The sequence below is a fragment of the Corvus cornix genome, chromosome 15 (genome assembly GCF_000738735.6).
Source record: "Corvus cornix cornix isolate S_Up_H32 chromosome 15, ASM73873v5, whole genome shotgun sequence".
Lineage (NCBI taxonomy): Eukaryota > Metazoa > Chordata > Aves > Passeriformes > Corvidae > Corvus > Corvus cornix.
This window is the reverse complement of record NC_046345.1, coordinates 8,267,167-8,279,541: the sequence shown is the minus strand read 5'-3', so window position 1 is coordinate 8,279,541 and position 12,375 is coordinate 8,267,167.

The following is a 12,375-nucleotide window of genomic DNA, read 5'->3' as shown; positions in this document are numbered from 1 at the left end:
AGTGACAATGCAGGTTAAGTGGGGTGTACTGCCTGCGTCCTGCAGTAATGTGATAATGATCTGAGAGACCCTGCTGCAGCCAGAGATGGTGACAATTTATTTACTTGCATACTTGTTAAAGAAGTGGTCTTTGACCGCTGAAGTGGAAGGCTGGAGAATGAATTCTCAGAGTGTTAGGGCTAATTTACTACAGGACATAGAGAAAGTTCTAAGAAGGATGGTAACCTGAAATACAAGTAAGGCTTGGAAGCTAAACTAACTTGTGTGATTGTTTCTGAAGTGCAGGTGTTCATATCCTCAGGAGAGGAAGGCATAAGGAGAGCAGGACAGAGATGGAAGACTTGACAAAAGGCAAGCTTTAACAAGGGGATCTGAGATATGCAATCTTCCAGGCAGTTTGTCTAAATGCTTTTGTATTTATCCTAGAGAAGGAGAGAATAGGAGTCTGCAAGAACGCAGAATGCTGCACCACAGGGAAACAGATAAAGTATTTTTTGAAATACAAAAATAAGTATAACCATAAGGAATCATCAGGTATATTCTGGTCAAGATGTTGTGGGCATGCTTGAGCCTACTTCAGACCAAATCTCAAGGCTCTTGAAAAAATCTTCTATTTCACGGTCTTAAGAGTCTTTTTTGGTTTGTTTTTATTTTACTTTTTTAACAGTAAGAATTGAGGGGTGAAAATTCACTTGTAATAATCTCTAAAAAAAGCAGTAAATTCCCAGAAAAATGTAGACTGGGGATTTGCTTGACTAGGTTTAGCAGCAGTTTTGCAGCCTGTGATTCACTGGGCTCACCACGGAGCACAAGCAGCAGCTGACTGCCACTGTTCTTCTGTGGTCTTGTAAAGCAGCTGTGGGAGTCCATCAGCCAGGTAACTCCACAGTCCAAAGGCAACTACAGCTGATCTTTGCCAACAACAACACAGAGCTGAACAAAGTCTCATAGGAATCCCTGGCACTTCCTAACAAAGGGCGCTGCCTTCCTCTAGGTCTGAGCCTGTTCCAGCTGCAGTTGAGAACAGGACTGGACATCACCGTTGTTTCTCCTTGCTGGTGCCCAACGTTGGCTTTGCTGTCTCCTTTTGAATAGTAGGAGATGAAATCCAGGCATTGCTGATTCTTGGCTGTGCTGTCGTACTCGTGACTGTTTTCCTTCTCATCCAACAGATCCCCACCCACCCATGTGTTCAACATGGGGCTCAGAGCCAACCTTCTGCTCCAGGACTCCAGTCATTGCAGGCTCTGTTGCAGGAGGGTTTGAGCAAGAAACAATCAATAAGCCTATGGAAGTGAATGTAAAGGAACAGCCCTTTGGCCAGTTTGGGTCAGCTGTTCTGGCCATGCTCCCTCCCAGCTTCTTGTGTACTTCCTCACTGGCAGAGCCTGGGAGACTGAGATGTTCTTGATTTAGAGTAAGCACTGCTTAGCAACAACTACAACATCAGTGTGTTATCAACATTATTCTCACACTGAATCTAAACTACAGCACTGTAGCAGCTACTAGGAAGAAAATTAACTCTATCCCAGCCAAAACCAGGGCTCTGCCAACAGCCTGGAAATGCCTATCCTCTCCACCTGGGAAATGGAGTGAGCAGAAGTGCTTCTTCAAAGACTGGGAGAACTTTAAGAAATATGGGCTCTCCTAGTAATGCAGACTTCACATCTCTGCCATTTGGTGAGGGATAGGTAAAACATTTTCTGCATCTAGATCAAGTTTGCTATTCAAGTAGCACTAATGTAGATTACAGGCTTTCATCTTACTGTCTCTAATTTTTTTTTTAAGAAATCAAGCATAACCTTGAATATGTCATGTAGAAAGTTGTTTGTAAATTACATGTAAAGACTGTAATGGGTATCTACCTGTTTCACCAAACTGATACTGCAGTTTTGCAAATGTAACTGTGCAGGTCTTTTATGGTCAATATCCCTTTTATTAAAAAAACCCCCAACAAATAACCTTGGTGGGTTTTTTCGAAGTGTTAAGCTGTTCTTGCACTCTTCTGATTTGGATCTCTAAGGAAATCTGTTATTGGTTGCACTACAGCAAATTCTTAATATCTTGTTAGATGCTTTTTGATAGTTGTGTTTTGTTTTGTGTGTTGTTTGTTTTGTTGGGGTTTTTTTGGTTTTTTTTACTGGAGTCAAAATGTTTTGAAGTTTGGATTTGCCACATTCTCATGTTATGTTGAGCTGTTTGGAAAGGATCTTAAGTTCTCATTAGAATGAGAAAATATTTAAATGTTTAAATGCTGCAGCTGTTACCTAGCCTTCAAATAGAAGTAGCTCTTGGAAAGAACTATTTTGAACAAGCCTTGACAAAGATAAACCTGCTCATTTTATACAAGAGTTCACAGTATGCTTGAGGCACATGGTAAGGCAGAACTAGGTACTTTTTGCATAGCCTAGAAGAAAAAATTCTACCTGTGTTGTGGTGAGCCAGGCTAGCTACAGAACTGCAGCCTGCACTTTGGTGTTCTGTTTTCCCTGAAAGGATTGCATTGAAAAAGAGACTTCCCACATCATATTCCAGGCTATAGAGTAAGCACTTCCAGGAAAAAGCCTGTGACTTCCTTGTACCCAGCCTGATTTTCTGTGTACACCTTCAGCTTGTGAGCCCCTGCACATGCCAGGACAGTGCTCCTGTGTCAAGGTGAGGGAGGAGGGGCTCGGCTGGAAAAGGCGAGTGGCTCAGGAGGTGCCCCATGTCCTTTCAGGGCTCCGTGTGCCACCCCTAGAGGGCTCCCGCCTTCCTTCGGCCGGAGCGAACCACAAAGCCGGGGAAAGGGTGCGGGATTGGGGCACGGCCGCAGCCTGCGCTGCGGTGAGCCCTCTGCGCGTAGTGTCCTTCCCTTAGTGTGTTCACCTTGCAGGTGGGCACTGGAAAGCCGAGTGGGAAACGTTTCTTTGCATGATAACACCTTCCCCCTTCCCCTGTGTTTTTTAAGAACGCCATTTTTCTGGGGTTAATTCTGTGGTTTGCTTTTTACTGGTTAAAATTCAAGCAGTTGGTTCAGGCTGGGGCCCAGCTGCCCAATACCAGATCTCTGAAAACAGCAGTAATTTGGGGAGGGTGCAAAAAGCCTTTTAAATGGGAGGCAAGAAATAAATCATTCCTGTAACGAGTGGGACTAAACAAGTGTAGGTTAGAATGATACTCCTCCTTGCTTCTCTTGGTCAAGATTAAAAAATTCTGAAGCCTTTTTCCTCTTTACATAGGACATAAAAGGTGTTTCTTCGTGTGTTTTTCTACAAGAGATGCCTCTTTTTTAATCTTTTAGTTGACAGCCCAGTTCCTTTATGAAACCATGTTCTGGTGTCAATGTGGGGAAAGGGAAAAAATAATTTTAACAATGGATGAGAAGACACTTCAGGCTTTCTGTATAATTAATTATAGTCATTTAAAATGTTGAGCAAAGTCTATTCTTGGAGAAGTTCTAAGTTATAATTAAGGCAAGCTTCTAATGATGGATCTAATTGTTGGTTTACAGATAAGCACAGCTAACACGAGTTGGGCCACTGATAACAGATATTTTACCCAATAGTTTTCTGTTGATGCAGCTAATTCCATACAACTGTTCCAGCAGCTGGAATGACCGGCATGAGGTGAGTGTGGATGCATGTCAAGAGTTTTCTCTGACAGACTTAACTGGCCGAAGGTCATTGGTCTTTCCAGGTACTGTGTCCTTAGTGCTGGCTGTCAGAAGACTCCCGGGAGCACAGCTGCTTTAGCCCTGCTCCTGTTGAACCCCTACCATGAGGGACTTGGAGATGGGAGAATGAATCAGCCGCTGAGATGGCTCTGCCAGTTCCCTCCTTCTACCCCACATCTTTCTGAAGAATGGAAAAGTTGCCATTGAGACAAAGGTCAAATTCAACAGTGCAGGCAGGCACTGGTGAGTCTGCTTTTAGAACCAGACAGTAATCCTCTCCCTCTCTCTGTCCCCTCTCCAAAGGATTTCTGTCTCTTCAAAATGATAGAAATATCAAATCATACATGGACAGACCTTCCTCTTAGTACGGATCTAATGCTGGTTGCCTGTACAATTTTTAGTGTCCTGATGGATCCAGACACTTAAGTGAGTATCAAACTCTAGATATTCAGTATTAAGGTTACATTTAAAGTCTAAATACAATGTGTTTGAAAGTTACCAGCTAAACCACTGAGACAATGTTCCTGGTGCACAGTGCAGTGATACCAGAAAATTGTAAGGAAAGCATTTCAAGTGCTGGATTTTGTACTGACATTAAAACCTTTGGAAAACAGTTTAATCTTCCTCTCTGCCTCCCTCACCAATTATGTACTTCCTCATGGAAAAGTTTATAAGGCTGGGTTTTGCCTGAATTGTAGCGTTTCAGTTCGTGTCTTGGTTTTGTTTGCTATCTAAGGTAAAGAGAGTATAGAACTGTGTTCCCAGTCTTAAGCCTTTGTAATTGGTGGTTTGTACTTTATTTCATTGGTAATGCTAGCAAGAGATTGGAAAGGGCTGTTTTCTGCAGGGTAAATTATTTAGTGGTTTTTACTTTTAGGTAGTTTAAGGAAGAGCTAATAAATAAGCCCTAATACAAATACTAATGAAAATTGTTTGTTTCTTCCCCCTACTAATAATCACCTATTGTAATGGAAGACATGTTGCAGAGGCTGCCCCTGCCATTAGAAAGTTGTCTTCTAATATTTTCTTGTTAATGACCTTTTAAGTCAGTGAGCAGTTGGCCAGGCCAGGATGTGCATTAGCAGGCTAATGGCAGTCAGCCTGCCTTGCTGAGGGCAGTGTCTCACAGCAATCCTCTGGAGCTGGCTGCATCTCTTGGAGCACTTAATACTGGCTTTAGCTCTGCTAAAGCACTTCTTGTGCTCCTATCACCTCCTTTGGGAGACTACTCCATTGACTAATATATCTCACTGTCAGGAAGCCTTTCCTGTTCTTTAGTCTTACTGATATCAGCTCCAAAATATATAACTGTAGCCTCTTTGACTACTTTTCAGTGAAAAGTTAAAAAAAAAAAAAAAAAAAAAAAAAGGAAGGAAAAAAGCCATCACACTGGTATAAAAAAAAATTGAAAAAATTGAAACTAACCTGGTTTTCAATCTTCACTGTAAAACTTGTAGAACTTGGGGTTTTAGTTAAATGCTGCCTGCATAAATTTTTGGCTGATGGCAGCAGGATCTGGAAGCGGGCTAGCATTAAATCCGCTCATAAATAAAACTACTGCGACTTTGGGTCTGTCAGGGACCGATGTGTGTGCCTGTGACATGTACAAAAGCTGGCAGCTAATGAAAGCCACGCTGAGCTGCTCAGGGAAGTTTGTGAGGTTACACAATGCACTAGTTGAGATGTCACAGGAAAGCCAAGGGCTGGGGGTGTGGAGGGAGGACCACCGGGGCTGCATTTTGCAAGAAAAATGGTGTCAGCACAAGAGCAGCCTGCAAAGCTCTTGGGCTGGGCAGTGGGAGCTGCCTGCAGCCCTCGCCAGCCCGGGAGAGAGGCTGGTGTGCAGGAAGTAGCTGGAGAGAGGTTTTCACAAGGACCTGTTGTTTGGTTGTTCAGATTATATCAGTGTTCTGGCTATTGAGAGGGATTTGGCCTTTGGGTTTTGCTTTCAGCTTTATTTATTTTTGCCTGTTCTCAATTCTCTTTGTGAATACCAATATTCTGAGTCACCCAGAACGATTTCTGCCTTCATTAAAGATTCCTTCCAGCTCCCCTTCAACTGCTTGTAGGCTGGTGCTTGCCCCTGCCTCCCCCTTTGCACTTTGCTGCACATATTTATCTCTCAGTATTCCATCACTTCTCAACTCCTGCAGCTCTGGCACTTGAGTACCTTCAACTGCACTGCATCTTTGGTTCTTTGCACAACTTGTGTTCTTCACCTGATCTCTTCTGCACTGTCCCTGCACTGTCCCACATGTCTCCCAGCATGTGAGATATGGTATGAGGCCACAGTTTATCCTAATGCTACAGCAGCTCTGCTTAGGGCTGATTGAGTGAAATGCTTCAACTAGGAAACTGTGCATCCAGAGCCTTTTGACTATTTCTGTTACACAGCTCCTTCTGTGTCACCCTGGATAAATCCATTTACTTATTTGCCTTTGTTTCTTTGGTGTACATCGGTGTTGAAATTGTCTATGGTATCTACATGAAACAGGCAGGGCCATGTTTCTCTAAAACCAAAATTAAAAGATGCACTATATAAAAGATGTAATTGTATAGTGCTTTAAGGGGTGCTCCTACATGAATTGCTGAGCTCTGTCACACTCTAAAGCTCATGTGGAAGAAATTCTACAAATCAATAAAGAAAATAACCCGGGAAGGAGGATGGGTCTCCTATTATAGCACTGTGTCAATACTGTAGATGCCTTAGTGCTCGTTAATGACTGTCCCTAATGGTATTCAAACAATCTACATTTGCTTTAGCTTTTTTCAAAGTCCAGATGAGCTGCTCAGAGCTCTCTTAATGATGCGAATTATTTAATGCTCATTTGTATGCAGTATGTTCCTGCTTTGAAAGTACTTCACAGAACTGGAGCCAAATTCAGCCTTGCAGCTCTATTGAAGTCAGTGCTTGTCTGTGCATCTGTTGGTTGCTTCTCTTTTTGGTTTTGCTTGAAGAGTTAACTTCTTGTTATGCTGATATTTTTTTAAAGGTAGTATCGGCAAAGGGTTTTTATCACTCTTCTTTCCTCCCAAAAAAGGAGCCAGAAGTACAGAAGCAGTTTTGCTGATTCTCATATCTCCCTCTTAACCCCTGCAAAAGGAGGACAGGCCAAGCAGAATATAGTTTTTGGTGTTCTTTCTTTCCTTTACTTTGCACCTCCTAAGCACAGTTTCAGTGATATCTGGCACTTCTCCTGAAAATCATCCTGCGAAGAATCTCTGCCATCTGATGTATGCAAGATATTCTCTGTGGCCCATTTCTGGTTTAACACAACATGAACTGATGGAGGCCAAAGTCTTGTAAAATTCTGCAAGTTGGTTGTGCTCAGTGTAACAGTGTCAGGATGTACTTTCTTGTGGTTGAGAGCAATAGGCGTGGGAGCCTACCTGGAATTTTGAATTAAAGTAACTGCTGAAAGGTGGAACAGACAGTCTTAGTTCAAGCCCATACTCATTTTTTATTAGACTTGATAACTGCAGTATTCTTGTAATGTAGTTTTTCACTCATCCCAACTATGTTTTTAACACGCACATTGAAGAAAATGAAGAATCATCTGCAATAATACTGTTCACTCCCTCTGGGTAACGAGTAGAGCGTGATTTTCAGCTTGCAGCACAGACCCACAGCCATCTATTGCCTGCACGGAGAAACTGGGAGTAATGGAAAAGCATCCTTTCTAGATGTGCATGTCACTAGAATGGGCAGAGACGTTTCTTTTCAGGTGTTGGAGGTTTGCTGGCAGCACAGGGATGAGTGCTGAGATGTGGGAATAATGGGTTCATTTCCAAGCTCCACAGCAGATCAATTTGATGCCCTGTTGCCCTATTTTATATAATAGATTGTATGACTGCTTCCCCTCTCCCTTTCCTGCAGTACTGTCTTCCAGCTCCTGCCTGTGTCCATTTGGATGTACTCTATTGCTCATTCCTTCCCTGCTCCCCTCAACTCCTCCCTCCCCACTGCTTGCCCATCCCTTTTGGCCTGCATCTCTTCCGTCTCTCCTGCTGGGCTGGATGTAATCCCCAGAGGAATGTGGCCTACAGGCCTCTGCAGGACTTGGGCATGTAACTATGGAGAGCCACTGATGCTGAATGCAAAGCAGGAAGAAGCAATGTCCCATCACCTGGCAGCACAGGAAGGGAAGAGCTGGGTATTTGTGGGCTGTTCAGTGTGCCTGGATGTCCAGACAGCTTATCAGAGGAAAAATAGAGGCCAGACTTTTTGGCTTCATATGCCATTTCCCTATTAATTGTGTCTGGGTGATGTATTCTCTGCCTGTGGTTTGAATAAATATCTTTCATAGCTACTTTCTGCTTCAGTCCCCCATGGGACAGCTCTTTCCAACTCAGCTGCATCAGTGTGCTGAAGATGTGAAGTCCAAGTGTGTGGAACAGAGGAAAGAGGAGAGAGAACTTCATGCAGAGCATCTAAGAAAGCTTTAGCTTCAATCATACCTCTGTGAAAGCTGTTGTACATAACACAAGCCTCATCTGCAGTGTAAGTTGCACACAACTCTCTCAGTCATGACTGTTCTTTCCCTTTCCTCTTTGTATTTATATGTCCACAGAGCATTCAAAAGTGTTTGCAAGGAGAATCCCAAGCTACTGGTAGGGCCCAAACTTGTGATTGTTTTTATAAGGCTTTACATTTGGGATGTTGCTGTGTTTTAGAGAGTATCCTGGAAGAGTAACAGGGATGTAACAGAAAAAAAAAATCACAATTCTGTGTGGGGAAACTGAGTTTTGTTTTATGAAGTAAGCACCCATCTCAACCCTACTAGAGCAGAACAAACCCCCTTCTCTAGCAGAAACCTGAGTTGTTGTTAATTAACGTCTTGCTGAAAACTAAGTCTTTGCCATCTGTTCTGCCACCTCACTACGAATGCTGCTCTCATGTTGATTATGTAAGTAAAAATGAAAATATATTTTGGTAGAGTGCTGCATGGCACTGTGCTGATTCTTCTCCTGTTTCTATTTAACATTCCCTGCCCCCATCCCACAATGAAAGGAAAAGGCGACAATTATTTGACTCCTCGGCAGCTTTATCCTGGAGCTGCTGTGCTGGCTGCCAAGCCCTGCGTGTTCTGGGAGCAGCCACCTCACCCCTGCTGTGTTTGAGCCATGAGCCCTTTGCAAACCCTGCTTATTACTGGATTCATGAAAAATCCATGGCGGGAAGATGCCCCTTAAGCTGAAGCTGCTCTAAATTCTTGTGAGGGGTTAACTTGAAATTCAGAAGAAGAAAAGTGAAAAGAAAGGCCCGGTTACTCCATAAGTGATAGCCTGACCTCTGGGAGCAGCCTGCTGCTCCTGTTACAGGCATGGCCTCTGTCTGTCCAAGGGTGGAGAAGGAGAGAAAGAGGAGGGGTAACTTTCCTGTAAGTGGGTTAGAGCAATTACTGAGGTCTCTTACAGCAAGTGAAGTTGTCAGTGTGAGTCACATTCCCTTTTTTCTCTCACTGCCAAATTTTAGGCAGTAACCAGACAGAGGGAGAAAAAAAATAGGAAAAGCGACAATGGGGAAAAATTCAACTGAAACAACCCTTCATTCGGGGTATTGTTTGACGTTTTAGCTCTGATTGTACACAGAGATAAAGGATCTATAAATATCCTGTCTGCTGAAATTCCTTATCACAACATCGCCTGTCAGCTGAACAAATAGGTTAGGTTCTCAAATAATACATAATTACATATGTAAATACAAAATTATTGATTGCCACATGCAATGGAGCCTCATCACTGAAGAGGACATTAACCTCTTGTGCTGCACTAGATCTGCCTCGGCCTCAGGACAGCAAGTGGCACGTGCAGCTGTTACTGCTGAAGCAGCAGGAGCTCAGAGTCTGGGCTGGAATAAGCAAGAAGATATTTATCTGCATGACTAGACTAGATGAAAGCATCTTCTGACACTTTTTGAAAGTATCTGAGCATTTAGTTCTGTTTAGCAAATGTCTGGAAGCTTTTCTACTCTGCTTTAGAGCTTTTAATGAAGCATTGTGATTCCCATTGTGGTCAATTGTTTGACACTTTTATTATTACTGGTATGCAGAATGTTTTTTAATGTTTGACAGCTGGAGAAAGAAGTATTTTGTGCATTGAAACTTTTAGCACAAAGCTGCTGTTTTCCATTCTGCCTTTGTCTTTTATTCTTGCTGATGCAAATCAATGAAAGACAGAACTGATTCAATTACATTTGTTTACTTCTTCCTTGATGATAATAAGACACAGCCTGCCTTTTATAAAAGGCAGAAATAGAGGATGTGACTGTTTCTACAGTATTTCTAGAACGACTTTTTTTTCCCGTTACAATATAAAGGCATTTATTTGTTTCTAATGTCTTGATTTACCAGATAATGCACACTTCCTAATGTGTGTGGAGCAAGAATAGATCTATGAAGGACAGTTAGCAATGGATTCCATTTGGAAAGCTTCTATCTTGTTATTTTTATTAATCCAACAGTATAAATTATCAGAACACATCACAAAACAAACACAGCAAGATACTTCTGTCCTTCACAGTAGGGCTGCTGATCACTGCACAAAGCAGTGCCTTCCATTGCAGGTGCTGGGTTTATACAGCCACAGTCCTGCTACTGGGTCCTGCCTCCAGGGCACTGGTACCACTGGAGAGAGACACAAATGAGATCCCCTGGATTGTTTTAGTGAGTAATGTGCATGTCTTGGGGATTGTGTAATACTTTTTTTTTTTTTAACACTTGTCCTGAGAAAGGAAGCCTGTGTCTCTCTGTCTTGCTTGTGCAGTTTGCAAGGGCAAAGATCCTGGATCAGGAGGGCATTTCTAGTGGACAACAGCTGCTTGTGAGAGGGTAGGACGAAGTCACCAAGAGCACAGAAAATTACAGCAGGGAGACTTTGTGAAGTGTAAATGGCTTCCCAAAGGAAAGGCAGAGGACGAGCAGAAAGGAGGAGGTGGTAAGGAAGTCATTACAAAACTGCCCTCATGCTTGCTTTTTCCTGCATTTTTCAAGAACAGAGAAAAGTGCAGCAAAGGATGGCAAAGGCAAGAGAAGTGTCTGAAGGCTTCTCAGCAGTGCAGTCAAACCTCCCGATTTTACAGCTGAAACTAGTCTTAGGGAGTGATATCACCTAGCAGCTGAGCCAAATCTAAAGGACTGCTGGTATCAAAATGATGCTTCTGCTTCCAGCCCTGCTGCTTTCTTTGTACGGGTCTGGTGCTTGTCTGACTCTTTAATGAGCTCATGCAGCTCAGTAAACTGCAAGAAAATGAATTCAGTAAAAAATATACCAGCCCAGGAAAGGAGAAGAATTGGACAGTGTGAGAATGGAGATGGCAATGAGTGGGAGAAGAACAAACATCAGAATTTTGCTGCACATTTGGGGTGTTTCGGGGGGTGTCTTGCTCCTATTTGATGCTTAACTTCCCCCTTCACCTCCTACGTGGGGCTTCCCTCAAAAGGGCACAGGATGAACACGCCTGAGCAGGGAGGCTGACTGGAGAGGTGAAGGAAGGTCACTCAGCAGTCCCAGCCCTCGGGGCAGAGAGAGGACTGAATGGGACTGCAGCAGCCCAGCAAGATCTTGGCATGGGGAGGAGTGTAGTGCAAGAGGAACCAAGAAGGAAAGGGGACACGTGCAGAGTAACCACAGAGGGTTACTGCAACAAGCACTGGAAAAATGCTTGAATACAGAGCAATAGTCCCATCTCCCTAATCTAGCTCTTAAAGGGTTTATTCTCATCTATCCACGTAGCTGCCCCTGAAGGTGCTTATGTCCCTTTTTAGCCATACAGTTCTCTAAACTGGGTTTTGATAAAAGGACAGCTGCAGCATTTTTATTATCTGCGATAAGCAGCAGTAAAATCTGTTCAGAGTTCATGATGGAAATGTATCCATAGATTGGCATTTTTCCAGCTGCACTTCACAAAGGTAAATGGGACATGAGAGTGGTGCACTGCCCCCTTTTAATCCATTTTCTCTAGACAGGGGCACTTTGCCTCTCTGCAGGAAAGGCCAGCACAGCTACTGTGCTAATAAACACTCATTCCTCGCTGCAGCATCTGCGCTTCCCAGACTCATAAATCTAAGCAACTTGTAGTTGAATAGCAATTAAATATCCACGTGCATTTCCATACCACGGACTGGTGCACAAGGCATAGGCTAAGTGGCTGCACATCTGCTGTCTGCTCCCCCATACGTGCTGCTTGGCAGAGCGTGATCACTTAACCTTCTCCTGCCGCCATTAATGGTACATGGAAAATTGGATGCAGAGCATCATCCTACAGATATTTTGCCATATCTTTCTTTAAAAATTGTGTTCTTTCTTGTGTGTTTCTTTTGTTGTTTTTTTTTTTTTTTTTTTAAAGAAGCCTTTATTGTCTTTCTCTCAGGATTTCCAGGCCAGGGATTCAGTTGGGCTGTTAAAATCAGTTCAAAATGAGACATCATATTGAAAAGTTAGCTGAGATGCAGGGCACTGATATATCCTCACAACAACTTTGTGTCACTTGTACAAAATCCAGAGACTCAGTCATGCAGTAAGATAAATGTAGTGCCTGATTACAGTGGATGTATTGCACTTATAAAAGGCATCTCTTATTAGGAGGCTCTGTGTGTCTGCAATAATAACCACCGTATGTCAGGTAAGACAAAGATAATGTGAGCCAGATCAAAACTTTCAAATCCAAAAAGCTACAAATGTCTTAATTATTCATTCAATTTTGCTACATCTAGTGCTGG